Genomic DNA, 16,058 nt, shown 5'->3' on the forward strand with positions numbered 1-16,058 from the left:
GGTCGGGGCGCCTGCTCAGCGCGGATAGGATCTAAGGGGGGTAGTGTGATCCTTCCACACGTTACACCCTCTCAGTGAGAGTCCGCGCTGCCAGGTGAAAAGAAGCGGTTGATTGGCTAGACGTGTGTCTGAGGAAGCACGTGATAGCCTCCACTCTCCCAGACCGACTGTAGGGGGTAGGTGCGCAGCGACCAGGAAGAGGATTGGGAATTGGCATAACGACTAACATTGGGATGGGAGAAAATCGGAGGAAAAAAAAGGTCTATTCTCATCCAATATCCACCACAAATGATCAACCACAAATTATTTATAAACGTGGAATTATACTATATATTATTATGTATATTGGATGGATTAAATACATTATTAAAAAGTGTATACTGGATAGTTGCCGATGTCTTTGCATAAATGCAGACCTCTGCATATATGATGATGGAATACCTTATATGGGTTTCCTCGCAGCACTGATATACTCTAGTTGTATATTCTCAGTGCTAACTTTTGTCCTTCTAAAGGCTCCCACAGAGTCAGGCGTACTGTGGGAGCTGTCCGCAGTCGTTTAAGGTTTCATAGTCGAGCGGTAGCACCACGTACCAATTTCCTACATTTCTCGTGCCAGTTTACTACATTTCCCACAATCCTTGCATGCTATTTACACTTTCTGTCACGGCGTCGTCCACCGATAATAAAGAGTCTAGGACTCTAGGTTATCTTTGTTTCCAACATTTCAGTGGCAGTTTTACACACTTCATTTAGAAAAGCCATTCAAACGTCTCAAGTTTATTCAGATTGTGAAAAAAAGACATGGTCCAAATGTATATGAATTGGAATGGATAACGATTAGCGATAGTAAAACAAAATTTAGTGTCATCTACCTGCCAAAGTTTTACCCGACCAATCCTACCCACAGGACCATGATCCTGCCCTACTCTCTCTTGGCACGGAGTGAGTGTTCAGAGTAAAATGCAGGTCGATGTCAACCGAGCAGCCTTTTGTGTGACACCAAGTGAGCGTCCTCGCGGTTCGAACATTTTTGCTTCGTTCTTTAAGTCCACTTTGAGTCCACTTTGAGTGCGCTTTGAGTCCACTTTGAGTCCACTTTGAGTCCACTTTGAGTACGCTTTGAGTGCGCTTTGAGTACGCTTTGAATACGCTTTGAGTATGCTTTGAGTCCACTTTGAGTACGCTTTGAGTACGCTTTGAGTCCACTTTGAATACGCTTTGAGTACGCTTTGAGTATGCTTTGAGTCCACTTTGAGTACGCTTTGAGTACGCTTTGAGTACGCTTTGAGTCTGCTTTGAGTACGCTTTGAGTCCACTTTGAGTACGCTTTGAGTCCACTTTGAGTACGCTTTGAGTCCACTTTGAGTATGCTTTGAGTACGCTTTGAGTACGCTTTGAATAAGCTTTGAGTGCGCTTTGAGAACGCTTTGAATACGCTTTGAGTGCGCTTTGAGTGCGCTTTGAATACGCTTTGAGTACGCTTTGAGTGCGCTTTGAGTACGCTTTGAGTACGCTTTGAGTACGCTTTGAGTGCGCTTTGAGTACGCTTTGAATAAGCTTTGAGTGCGCTTTGAGAACGCTTTGAATACGCTTTGAGTGCGCTTTGAGTGCGCTTTGAATACGCTTTGAGTACGCTTTGAGTACGCTTTGAATACGCTTTGAGTACGCGCAGACCTCTGCAGAGTCCGTTCCGTGTACGTTCTGCCCGACTATGTGGGAGCCTTAACACTAGGTGTTTCAGGGTCAGCTCAGGGTTAACAGGGTCTTAACCCCCGCCACACACACACACACACACACACACACACACACACACACACACACACACACACACACACACACACACACACACACACACACACACACACACACACACACACACACACAATACAGACCAGCTTGTTGACCCTTGACGCGAGGGTAAACAGGTGGTCGCCAAATCCCCTCTGACCGAACCTCTCACGTAAGGAGAAGGCGAGGGGTTAATTTTGTGTGTGCGCGAGTGTCTAATTCATAAGCCTTTGAGACTATTGCGGTTGACCTCAGCAGGCACACACACACACACAACCACACGCACGCACGCACGCACGCACGCACGCACACACACACACACACACACACACACACACACACACACACACACACACACACACACACACACACACACACACACACACACACACACACACACACACACACACACACACACACACACACACACACACACACACACACACACACACACACACACACACACACACACACACACACACACACACACACACACACACACACACACACACACACACACGCCAGGAGGGGCAACGGTTCATTTTCGTGTGTGTGTGTGTGTGTGTGTGTGTCTGTGTGCATCTATATGTTTATGTGCATGCTTGTTTGTGCATGTGTGAATGTACATATGTGCGCGCACACACACACACACACACACACACACACACACACACACACACACACACACGCACACACACACACACACACACACGCCAGGAGGGGCAACGGTTCATTTTCGTGTGTGTGTGTGTGTGTGTGTGTGTGTGTGTGTGTGTGTGTCTGTGTGCATCTATATGTCTATGTGCATGCTTGTTTGTGCATGTGTGAATGTACATATGTGCGCGCACACACACACACACACACACACACACACACACACACACACACACACACACGTACACACATACATGTTGCTGAGTGCCTATTTGTGCCTGTATATACTGTAGATGTAACGTTAGGCTTATGTGTCAGAGCTGTTCTATTCTCCCATCTGTTCCCCAAATCCTCCTAGAGTCCCAAATCCTCCTAGAGTTCAGTGTCAGTTAGTTAATGTCAAACATCTACTGCATGTTCATCTACTAATGTATTAGATTGTGACAAAAGGAGAGCTTACGACCATATAAGGTCACTGGTTCAAATCATAACAGGAAATATCTAGGCAAGGGCAGTCCCTCCCGCACTAATTGCCATACAAAAGGCCTTGGCAAGGCACTTGACCCTTGTACCGCACGTCTTCCTGGTTTGTCTTTAACACTATCAGTGCCGGCCTTGTTTACCTTTTTACCCGGTTGAATGCCATCATCCACTTCAATGTTAGCGTTAAAAACGCATAACCTATGTTTTTAATTATGGCTATGTGTCTAATCTGCCCGTCGCTTATCAATGACTTGTTTGCAGTCAACATTGTCGGAACGGATTGTTTTTTTAATCGGTTCATATCCTTTTTATATCATTTTGAAAAGCTATCGTTCTCTCGAAAATGTCCGGGAAAATTGAAAGATTCCCCCATAAACGGCATTTATTGGAATATTCTCTAATACACTAGACACGTTGTCATTTGTCGGCCTATTTATGAATAGTTTTCAAATAAACGCTAGATTGTCGATAGTATATGTGTACTTATGCACGCTATAGAGGCGGGCTGAAAAATCTATTATCCATTTCCTCAAGATCACACACACACACACACACACACACACACACACACACACACACACACACACACACACACACACACACACACACACACACACACACACACACACACACACACACACACACATAGGGCACACGCTGTTATCTCAGTGAATACAGCTCTGATTACCCCAAGACTGGTAACATAGACTCCTTACCTTAGATCAGATGTTCTCCAAAAAGATTATTCCAATTCCTGATCGCCATTCCAAATATCGATCGCGTTTATTGATTGACTATTGGCTGCTGTAAATATATATTCCAGGCTGCTTTCCAACTCGCGATCAGATCCCTCATCATCAGACGGCTCGCCAGCACAATGGAGCCAGTTGGCTCCACCTCTACAGATCCCCACAGGGATCTCCCAGTATAATCGACTGACCTGCAGTTACACAGGGATAGACCATAGGGGGCGTTTTTTCCCCATCTGAGCTCCTACAGGGGCTGCTGTACCAACGGGAGACTCGGTTGATGAAATATGAATTCAGATCGCTAATAAAAAAATCAAACGACAATACACGTCGTCGGCACTCAACGGGGGGTCTGATAAGACGACAATACACGTCGTCGGCATTCAAAGTGTTAAAGGTAGAATCTGTAATACCATCACACAGCGACCTCTAGGCAAAAAAGTTGATTATTTTTTTTTGGTCCGATGTGTGGGTTGGAGTTTAGTAACTTACTATGGGATGAATTTCCCCAGATCTCTCTTGGCAGAGCCTGAGGTGTGGCCAGCAGTAACGACCCCTCCCCCCTCCCTTATACCCACTGAAACCCAACCCCCACATCAAAAGCAAAAAACATAAACAACGCAACCCCAATTGGGGCTCTTTTGCTCTAGAGGTCGCTGTTTGACAACATTACAGATTTGACCTTTAACGTAATTATGTTTTATATATTTTCCTTTGCATAAGCACACATAACACAAAAAGTATGTGTTATTCTCTTATGCTTTACAACTGTACTACTAGTATGTGTTTTATTGAATAACAGTAGGAATGAGACGAAGAAGAAATATCCGTATTTAACAACAACAACAACTTATTAAACTCCCGCTGAGCAGGGCACGTCCTTTGAGCAAGGCACAATCCTTAGCAAGGCATATCTCTGATGGAGAGTCACAACAAACACTGATATTTGTTTATTCGTAAGGCCCTTATTGGTAGGCTACCTCCTTATACTACATCATTATTGGAATAGAATTTTGGAACCTATGGAACCCGTTCTAGTGACTGGCTGGTCCTTAAGGTCCCCGAGTTTGCTCTGAACAGGGTAAATCTGCATTTACTATGATGCCCCTCTAGCTCATGGAATGAACTCCAACAGTCCTTAAAGCTTGAGATTCTCCCCTCTGTTGCAGAGTTTAAAACCTTGATCTCCAACCATTGTCAATCAAGTTGTACGTGTTTTAATTTATTTCCTATCCTTGTTTTATGTCTTATTGTTATGATTTTATATGCTGTGTGATTTTATATGCTTTTTTCAGCTTATTTCTGTATGTACACTTTACGCTACTGTAAATAAAGGAAACCAAAGTTGCCTGTTGAGTTTTAAAGAAAGGTTTGAAATGAAATAAAAATGTGCAGGTTCGGCAGCATGACAGGCAGTTCTACTGTGGTGTGAGAGGTTCAGATTCTATCTTTGTAGCGGTCTCTAGTGGAGCTAAACAGTTTAGATCAAGGATGTTTTATAGGAGAGAGTGATACGACATCATTCTAGACGTTTTGGTCGAGGCGCCGCACTGAGCATGTATTTACAGAGCTGTGTTATCAGGTCAGTAGAGGGAATGAGGTTTGGTACGGATGGCGACCGCCCATAATTCATCTGTTGACAAGTTTACCATTAGATCCTATTGTGAAAAGCTATGATTTGATATGTCTGCACTTTATGTGCTCATTTTATGCCTGTCTTTTTTCGGTTGTGAAGCACTTTGAGCTGCAGTTTCTGTATGAAAGGTGCTATACAAATAAAGTTTATTATTATTGTTATTATTATTGTGATATCGGCCCGGTTTCTGAGGTCTTGTCGATTCTATTACAAATGAATGGACTTCAGGTAAACTGCTTGATCTGTTTCCTGTGTGTACGTACTGTACAGTTGAGTGTGTGTGTATTATACACATCCCATAGGCACAGCTTTGGGGGGCGGGGGGGTGCAGGTGACATGCCCCCCTCAATATTGTCCCCATTGAGCGGGTACACATGTTGTCTTTTTCTTTACATAAATAAAGACATTTTCACCATGAATTGATGCAGAAAAGGCACAAATTGATGCAGAAAAGTACACGAGAATGCAAGAAATTATTTGAGGCTCAGATCTCATGCTTAAAGTGTGTCCCCCAAGGTTGAAACCAAATCGACACCCTTCCATGTAACCCTCCATAACCCCAGGTAGAAGGTTTTCTTCATGGTTAACACAATCTGCGCCGGAAACGAGTTAACTCGTTATTGCCCACCATGCGTTCAGCGCCAGAAACGAGTTTACTCGTTTTTGGCATCGTTATTTCGTTTATTTGCTATATCTATTCATAATTCATAGCTGCAGCCTCTGGTATAGCCTTCAGACCCTGTCTGAGCTGGCAGACGGTCAACACCGCCATCTACAGCCAGGCGGAGCGGGGGGGGGCGGGGGCGAGCGCCCCGCTACGACGGTCATTTCATGTATGCACGAGGAGACATAATGATGATAATCTAACGTTGATTTCAGGATGATTAGATAATCAGCCGAAAAATTACAACGTTATGACTGGATTACAGTAAAATGCCTTTTTCTCATCTTTTTCCTGGAATTACTGAAAAGCACCCAATAGATATTAGACCCATAGATATAATATAAGATATAATTTTAAGCACTCGCAAATGTCGCAGTCTAAAACTATATCCATTGAATAAAGACCTGGCGATGAAGGGAGATCAGCGGGCCCTGCTGCTGGTGGTCAATGTGTTAAGTAATGGTAAAAGCACTGTATATTCTTGTACTTTTGTGCATTATGTACACTACTTTATATGATGCTATGGGTGAAGTCACTACGTACGTTTTTGCATTGTTATTGATTATTTATTAAAGGTGCTATAGATATTTTAATACATCCACAGAGCTTTTAGAAAGGTGCGGAATAGAAGAAGTATATTGCTTTCCTCCCCAAGAAATTATTAATTCATGAATTTATCATTTAAAAAAAGTGTGCAGGTCCAAAATGAATGTTGTTGTTTACATGTTGCGTCCATTTATCCCCTCCCTACTTCCCATTTCCCCACATGGAATGCACCTGATTGGATAAATTACATGCTGGTGCTCTAATGCGACATCTAGAGGCTGAATGTTATCTATAGCACCTTTAATATTGTCCTGCTCCATACCTTTTTTTCTTTTTAAATCTGCACAAATAAACTAAACTAATACTGTATGCATCTTCACCATGTTCTTGGAAGCGGTGGGGGGGAAATACATAATAGCCTACTGTGTGTGTATACAGGCAAGGCTTAATGGTAAACAACAACATTGTGGATGAAAACAAATACTGTATATAAAACAGCTGTACAACTGTAAACATGTGAATTCCCACTGCCATAAACCGCACTCATTATATCATAATCCAGGCGGTGTGCCTATCGTATGCTCTTGAACTCACGAGGCACGTGGCGCAGCACGCCCTGTAGGCACCACCAGAGACCTGAGAACTCAGGCGTCCTATGTACTGTGTAATTATCCTGTGCAGTGATTACCAGGTGCACTGACCTGCACTGTCAGACCGTACATTATTATCTCTCCTCGGGAGGAACGGTTGGAGGGAGAGAGAGAGAGAGAGAGGAGGGAGAGAGAGATAGAGATAGAGATGAGGGAGAGAGAGAGAGAGAGAGAGAGAGATAGATAGAGAGAGAGCGAGAGAGAGAAAAAGAGAGCAAGATGAGGGAGAGATGAGGGCGAGATGAGGGAGAGGGAGAGATAGATAGAGAGTGAGGAGGGAGAGAGAGATGGAGAGAGAGAGTTAGAGGGAGAGATGAGGGACAGATGAGGGATAGAGAGAGAGGGAGAGGGAGAGGGAGAGGGAGAGAGAGAGAGTGTGAGAGCTGTCATGGTTTGAGGATGCACTGACCTGTAATGTTTCTAATGATCACTCTCTGCAGGTAATTGCTCAGGCTAAACATATGGTATCAAATTGCACTGAACCATTTCGACGTGGATGCCAACTCCACTGACGAGAGGACAGGGTGAGAAACACTGTGCAGATACACTACCGGCCAGTAGAGGGCCCAGTAATAATATCCCCCAAAACAACTAGAATTTCTTTGACTGACTATATAAATATTCTATAGAAAATTGCGAGCTTAGAATTTTAAGGTTCAACCCTACATTCTGAGTAGTTTTGACATTATAGAGATATTTTTTTGATATCTGATATGAACATTTAATTTACATTTTGTAAACATTTCTGGACATCTAACTTCACCCACATGTAAAAAGACCTGCTCCTGTGCTATGTTGTATGAATTTTTTTTGAAAATAACTTTTTACATAAAATAAAATAAGTCAGATAGAAGCTTCAATTTCCAAGGTCAGGGAACTTGGAACAAGCAAGGTCAGTGTTTGTCAGAGGAAAGGAAAATCGAGAAAAGAGGCAGGGTTTGAGATGGTCAATTATAATGAGAATGCCACGTGCTCAAAAGAGTAAGCATGGTTGCCCTTGAGTTAGAAACAAAGACTATGTGTAATACTGAAGCATAGTTCACATACTCTCGCTCAGAGCAACCAGGAAATCAAGTGAAAAAGCCTTTATTAATCAGCTATGTCAAGAAAATTGTTTTGACCACAGAGGGGAGACCCTGTGAGACTCTTGACACAGGCTACAAGGTTTTAATTTATTTCCTCACAACAAGTACCCTTTGATATTACAGAAAATTACATTACATATACAACTATAATCATTCACAGTCAATCCTAACTATTATCAGTAGCGTAATGTTGACAAATAGCGCCAAGATATCCACAGTAGAGCAATTAAGGATGCATGATAACGCAAACCTGCACAGACCACAATGTATGACGTATATGATGTCAGTTAGGGTACCTTGTGTATACTGCACCTTGTGTATACTGTTTACTTTTACTCTTACTTATATAACATATTCAGATTCAAATGTTTTATTGCCTACATTTATTGGGAACGTATAATATAACCAATAGGGCATACAGAACCTCATCATCAACCTTTGTTTTCACCGTTTATTTTTCTCATATTTTTATATTCAGAGTTAATTATATTGTTTACACTGTTTATTTGTTTTCATATGTTTATATTCAGATCGAATTGTATTGCCAATATCTATGTCTTTCTACTATTACCCTGCCCATACCTGACATCTCTGGGTGCAAGTTTCATGACTCTAAAACAAAGAGATCAGGAGATACTTTCATTTGACAATTGTGTTTACGTTTAGATTTATTTAGCTGACGCTTTTATCCAAAGTAAATGGTAAATGGCTGCATTTACTGTATATAGCGCTTTTACCCAAAGCGCTTTACAATTTGTTCCTCACATTTGACCCATTCACTCAGACATTCACACACCGACGGTGGAGGCAACCATGCAAGGTGCCGACCTGCTCATCGGGAGCAGTTAGGGGTTAAGTGTCTTGCTCAAGGACACTTCGACATGCTGCCCGGGAGCAGCGGGAATCGAACCGGGAACCTCCGGATCAAGGCCACGTAATCATCCCTTCATATTGGCTGATATCAATCCCTGTCTCCTGAGACGTTCATCCATTGTGTAGTGTGATGTGTGCCTAGTGCCTGCATAGCCCAAGGTTGGGTGCTACCAGTGGTGGTGAAGGAGGCAATTTCCACCCTACATTGTGGGGAGCGCTTTGAGTGTCTAGAAAAGTGCTATATAAATGTAATAAATTATTATTATTATTATTATTATTATTATTATTATTATTATTATTATTATTATTATTATTACATAATAGTAAAAAGACAGTTGTTTGCTTGGACATTTACTTTGATTTCATGTGTACACATGTACCAGAACAAACCTGAACTAGGAAACAAAATCTTAGACTTCATATAATTCTACCTCATTCACTTGGAATGGATACAAAAATGTAAAGTTGCATTGACATCGTAACCAAATAATAATTTATACCCCATATTTAAATGCACAAGTGACCCACGAGGGGGCAACAGGATAGTATAAAGATTATACCGTGAGGAAATGATTTCGCATGAGGGCAGAAATCAAAAAGCTTGTCAAAAATGCAGTTTTTGAGATGGGCTTCTCAATCTATACACCATGCAAGAAACATTTACTTTTGTTTCCGTCATGATTAATTGCTTCAACCCCTCGAGTCCATTCACAAACATATTATACTGTAACACCAGCCAGCGCTGCTATTTTATTGAAGTTTCATTAAAGGGAAGAATGGTTGCTGTTGCCAGGTAATTTCCCTGGTGGGTATCCACTAACATTCCCTCACAATGGAGTCTCCAACAATTTCCCAATAAGGGCTTTGGTTTTCCATTTCTCTCCTGGAAATCCCCTGACCTTAAATTATTCTATTAATAATATGAAACCATTTTGGTATAGCTTGAACCTCCTGCGATTTCACTTGTCCAGTGTATCACGTAGCATGTCCATGTGGACGTATTAGTTGAAACTGTCTTCCAGTGTAGCACTCAGGACATACCGGTCTGTGGACGTATTATACCAGTTGAAATGGCGTCAGATGTCAGCCTGTGATCCATTAAACTCCTTTGTTAAACGGAAAGCCCTCTTCTTCTGAAGTCTGGCCGCGTTCTTTCCTCTGTAGACATTCACCAAAGCTGAATAAACACCACGATTTCACACATATTCCTCGGACAATGTGCAACGTCGCCGTTTTGGGACACATGCTCTAGATCAGACTTTCTGCTATAATACCTCAGAGTGAAATTTGAATGTTTTTTAAACTTTTGGGTCTTCTAGATTTGTACTTGTGAGATGTTTCAGAGTGCAATCTTCACAAAACGCTATGGGTTTGCGCCCTAACCCAACCTGTAATGTAAGGTAAGTACCTAAATCTTTTACTTAGAGGTATGTTCAGTCCTGAAATCAAGGGTGAAACCTACTCCATAGTGCACCCAAAGTACATTTCAACGTTGACTTTGCATCATATATGATTTGGAGCTATCTATAGATATTGCTGGCCGTCCCTTGTGAACAGAGAGATATTATTAAGTGTGACAGATTTCATGTATGACTATTATATATCATCATATCTTCCCCATAACGCCGATGGGCACTATTTGGAACTAATTAGATGCTTCCCTGAGACGAGGTATTCCTATAGCATATGGTTTACCGTCAAAGGATATTGCACTGACTATCTCCCCTGTGGGCATTTACTCTCACATGGACTCGCGCACACACACACACATACATACACACACACGCACACACACCTGTGCGCACACACACACACACACACACACACACACACACACACACACACACACACACACACACACACACACACACACACACACACACACACACACACACACACACACACACACACACACACACACACACACACACACACACACACACACATCCACAGGTGCTATATTGCAATTGCTACATATTAATCCCCTAACAAGCTAGAACACACACACACACACCAACTCGCACGCACGCACGCACGCGCACACACACACACACACAATAGCTGTGCAATAGATATTAGATATATTAATTCACGAACAAACAGAAACACACACACATGCAAACACATACAATCACACTCTCTCTCACACACAGATGAACACTTGTGAGGCCGCAAGCACAGACAGACACACACACATGCACAAACACACACACATACACACACACATACACACAATAGCTGCGCAATAGCTGTATATTAATTCACGAACAAACAGGAACACACACACATACACACACACACATACACACTCACACATGGGAGGAATAATGCAGCTGCCCTGGGGGAATTCACTAACAGCCTGGGTCAATTAACAACACCTTCGCCCAGCAGGCAATTAGTGCTCGTTAACCTCCAACCTCTATGAGAACACCATGCCCTGTCACTAATGAGATCCTCCTTATTCACCCTGCCTGGGAGAGTGAGAGAGAGTGAGAGAGAGTGTGTGTTTGTGTATGGATAGATGTGTGTGTGTGTGCGTGCGTGCATGCGTGTGTGTGTTTGCTTGTGAGACAGCGAGAGATAGAAAGAGAATGAAAGAGGGCAAGGTGTGTGTGTATGTGTGTGTGTGTGTACGCGGTTTGTGCATGTGCTTTGGTCTATCATGCACGTGCGCGCGTACCGCCAGGTGTATGCGTTGCATGGCGCATCTTTCTGTGTGTGTTCTCCTGAACCCCCCCCCCCCTGACACCATCACACCAGGAGGAGGAAGTGTATTTTATGCTAATGATTTAATTATTCTGCAGAGATAACGACTCATCAGGAGATAACGCTCGCTTGATAATCGAGGTAGATTCCTCTGCGGGGGAGCGATACCTAATTTCATGCCATGGATAATCAAGGAGAAGCTCGGAGAAACAAGACCTCAAAAGACCCTCAAAGAGACTAAAGAACAAACACTTTTACGTTGCTATATTTATAGAAATAAAAAATAGTTGAAAAATTAAAGCTTTCAAAGTATTTTTTGTTGCTCTTTATGCTTCATCTGGACCATTTCGACTTGACAACTTAAACATTCTAAATGGACCCTGAGTTTATTTCCTGTGGCAGGGTTTGCTATGCATCAGACCGCCGATATGTCAATCACACAGATTTTTGATTTTTGCATTGTCCAACTAACACCTCTCCCGAAGGCTAACCGGCCATGTCCGCTTCCATTCATTGTGCTAAGCTAGGCTAACGTGCAGCCAGATAGCGCTCTACTGAAAAAAAACTGGTATATCTTCTTGTCTCTCTCTGGAGAAGACGGTAAGCTAATTGCCCAAAATGCAAAACAAACATTTCAAACAACGTAAGCTAACAGGCTAAATACAATGGTGGTCAATAGGAACGGTGTTTTCCCCGGAAAAGTATGTGTGGCCAACGTACCCGGAGGTGCCGGTCTGATGTATTATCAGTAGCAGACAGGAGATAAATGTGGGTCCAAGCTGTTCCCACCGAGCGACACAACCCCACTGAAACGGTCTGATCCACCGTAGCCGCCGTAAACATCCTCAAGTCAGACCATCTGTCCTCCATTAGCACAGCCTTGCCCACTACAACCTGTTCTTCCTGAAATGCTGTAAAGTAAAACCGAATCATGCTATTTTTACACAAAGGTCGCGTCTCTGAAACCGCAAGTTTTCCAGACCATTCCTTAGGATTTCTGACGGAGGAAATTAGGTCATGGTGTACTGTTCCAGAACCCTTGTAGTTTCATGCTCATTTCACTTTTACCTGAAGCAGCCATTATGTGCAACCTTTTCCCACGTTACTGCCCATGGTAAAAGTTATGTTTCACCACAGTACCACTTTTGTCCTTAACCTCTTAATCTCTTTAGCCCTAGCCCTATTTCCAGAAAATACATACCTAAGTAAATGGAAGATTGCTCCACTTACACAGGGCCATTTGCATGTTCTTGGTATCTATGGATCTCAGGGAATGTATTCCCAGTGTCAGAAATATTTTGTCTGTTACTAGGCTTGAGTAAATTGTAATGAACCAAAGGAGAATATCAAGTCTGTAGAGATGGATTCATGGCGTGATGTCATTGTGGGTCCGGTATCGGACCCATCGGGCTTAAGAGGTTAAACCTGAGCGGTCCGGTACTGGACCGCAAATGACATCACGCCATAAATCCATCTCTACAGAATGTATGAATTAATGTTGAATTATTATTTTTCAAATTTAGCCAAGAGTAAATACCCTAACCCTGTCAAAACAGCAGTCAAAGTGTATATTTTCAGTATTACCTTTGTTTACCAATGATTTCAACTGTAAATCTCAGGGCATTGAGTCGGAAACCAACACATATTGACGGGAGGAAGTGGCCCAGCCAAAAGTGAGTGTAGTCTTTTGAAGGAAGAGACCCAGGGCTTTCGATGGGCTTTCGAATTTCGAAAAACTACACTACCCAGCTCATGCCAGCCCCTGTCAATCATCTGACTTCTGGATTAACTTTTTAATTTCTCTTATTTTTCGGGATTATCTCCCACAAACCTGAATGTTATTGCCATAAAACATAACGCAGTTAGTTAACTTTCTGTGAACATTTAGCAAAAAACGGCATTGCAATCTGATGAAAATTTGAGAATTTTACATTATAAAAAAGTAGCTGTACAGTAGATTTCATTCATGGTTTGTGAATCACGCCTGGTGATACTAAATCCAGATTGAACTCCATTGCCATTGGAAAGGGGGATTTGGCCCGATCCATATATGTGCGACTTGGCCATATTAAGGTAATTTATAGGCCTAATATTCTATATTCTATAATCATATTTCAAATTGCATGTGTCCGGATGGCAGAATTCAGTACTGTATCTACAAAACCTTCTGTTTAATCATCTTCCCTTTATTCATTTGCTTAGCTTTGTTGTACACATTATCTCAATAAGGTGCTGAACGAGCTCAGTGGCAATTGTTCATGTCTGGTAAATTTGAGCATGGTGTTATTCAATTCAACAATTTACTCAAGCCTAGTAACAGACACGATATTTCTGACACTGGGAATATTCCCTGAGATCCATAGATGTCCCTAGATACCAAGAACATGCAAATGGACCTTTCGGATTTTCAGAAAATAGGGCTAGGGCTTAAGAGGTTAAAACATATCCTGGAATAATTCAATTTAGACCATGATACTGACTGACATTATATAATGTTATTTTGATCATTTGTGGTCACTTGATGGTAGTGGCTAAAAGACAATCTATTGAGAACAACTTTTTTGTAAAAGGTTTGTTTGAGAGACACACACATTTGGTGTTACATTAGTCCAATTAGTTGTACTGTGTAACAATGAAACGTTTATTTCCTACATGGTGTGGGAGCTCTACAGTGCAATGGGCTGGCTCCTCATATCCTGAATGGAAGCGGACTGTCCAACTAACACCTCTCCCGGCTAACCGGCACTGTCTGCTTCCATCCATTGTGCTAAGCTAGGCTAACGTGCAGCCAGATAGCTTTCTACTGAACGTACAGAGAGGAAACTGGTATCTATCTTCTTGTCTCTCTCTGGAGAAGATGATAAGCTAATTTCCCAAAATGTTGGCGTGTTCTTTTAAAACAGACTTGGATGGCTCTTTGTCTCAAGGGTCAGTTTCACTGTGTATCGATCGAGAGAGAAATCTCTATAGACCCGTTCGGTAAAATTCCGTCGCTATAGGGAAACAGCTCCACAATGGCTACCGCCGTAACAGGCGACATCTGCTCCTCTTACCCTGAGCTTCTCGTAGCGGTCGCTCAGCGCCGCCACCTGGTGGTCCCGGTGCCTCCCCACCAGCTTGCACAGCGAGCAGATCAGCTGGTCGTCGGTCACGCAGTACATGTTGACCTTCTCCTCGTCGTGCTCCAGACACTGGAGGCCGCGGAGATGCGTGTCGGTCATGGGCTCGATCAAGCCGGTGGCCCGTGAAGGGCTTCTTGTTGGGGGTGCGTGGCGCGCAGGCACTCGTCGCAGTACGGACACCTCGCATGTCACGCACGTCTTGACGGCGTCCTGCGGCGGCTCCTGCTCGCAGAAACTGACACTGGACGGGCTCGGGCGGCGTGCCCGGGCTGGACATGGCGACGTTGGCGACGGGCACGAGAGCCAGTCGGTTGTTGTTGTTGCTCCCTTCCTCGCCGGGCGAGTTGGGCCCCGCTCTGGGGCAGCTGTGGCGGCAGCGGGCCGGCAGACGACGAGGCTCGCTGGACGCGGTCGATGATGTTCTGCAGGGTCACGTTCCTCTTCAGTCCCTCAAGGCCTCGCTGGGGACTCAGGGAGATGACATAGCGACAGGTGGGGCACTGGAAGGGCGCCGATGCTGTGAACGGACTCGTTGGTGGCGCAGTGGGAGACCAGGATGCGGTGGGCGCAGCCGAAGCAGCAGGCTGTGCGCGCAGGGAAGCAGCAGCGGGTCCTCGAAGAGCTCCAGGCAGATTGGGGCAGGTCAGCTCCGGACTCCAGAGTGTCCATCCTGCGCTCAGAGAGGACCAGGCGGTGACCGGGCGCACAGTCAGCGAAATCCAGGAGAGCTGCTCAGCCGTCTGCAGGATAGAAAGGGAGGGAGGGAGGGGAGGGAGGGAGGGAGGGGGGAGGGAGAGAGAGAGAGAGGAGAGAGAGAGAGAGAGGAGAGAGAGAGAGAGGAGAGAGGAGAAGAGAGAGGGAGAGGAGAGAGAGAGAGAGAGAGAGGAGAGGAGAGGAGGAGAGAGAGAGGAGAGAGGAGAGAGGAGAGAGAGAGGAGAGAGGGAGGAGAGGAGGAGAGAGAGAGAGAGAGAGAGAGGAGAGAGAGGAAGGAAAAAGAAACCACAGGGGATTTGTGAGTAAATGAAATAAGACAGCTTACTATTTCCTGCTTACGTCTGAAGGGTGCGTATCTCCGTGGAACAGAGCATAGCAAAATACA

At 43.8% G+C, this 16,058-nt stretch overlaps 1 pseudogene across 1 annotated transcript in view; it reads right to left on the reverse strand.

Moving 5' to 3' along the window:
* Nucleotides 1-15,628, reverse strand: part of LOC311240112 (E3 ubiquitin-protein ligase Midline-1-like) — a 90,499-nt pseudogene extending 74,871 nt beyond the window's left edge. The window contains exon 1 of the transcript XR_014620985.1: nt 14,851-15,628. The product of XR_014620985.1 is annotated as an E3 ubiquitin-protein ligase Midline-1-like (transcript). The remainder of the gene's footprint in view (nt 1-14,850) is intronic.
* Nucleotides 15,629-16,058: the final 430 nt, after the last annotated feature.

The sequence above is a fragment of the Notolepis coatsorum genome (assembly GCF_963971535.1).
Source record: "Notolepis coatsorum genome assembly, chromosome: 1".
Lineage (NCBI taxonomy): Eukaryota > Metazoa > Chordata > Actinopteri > Aulopiformes > Paralepididae > Notolepis > Notolepis coatsorum.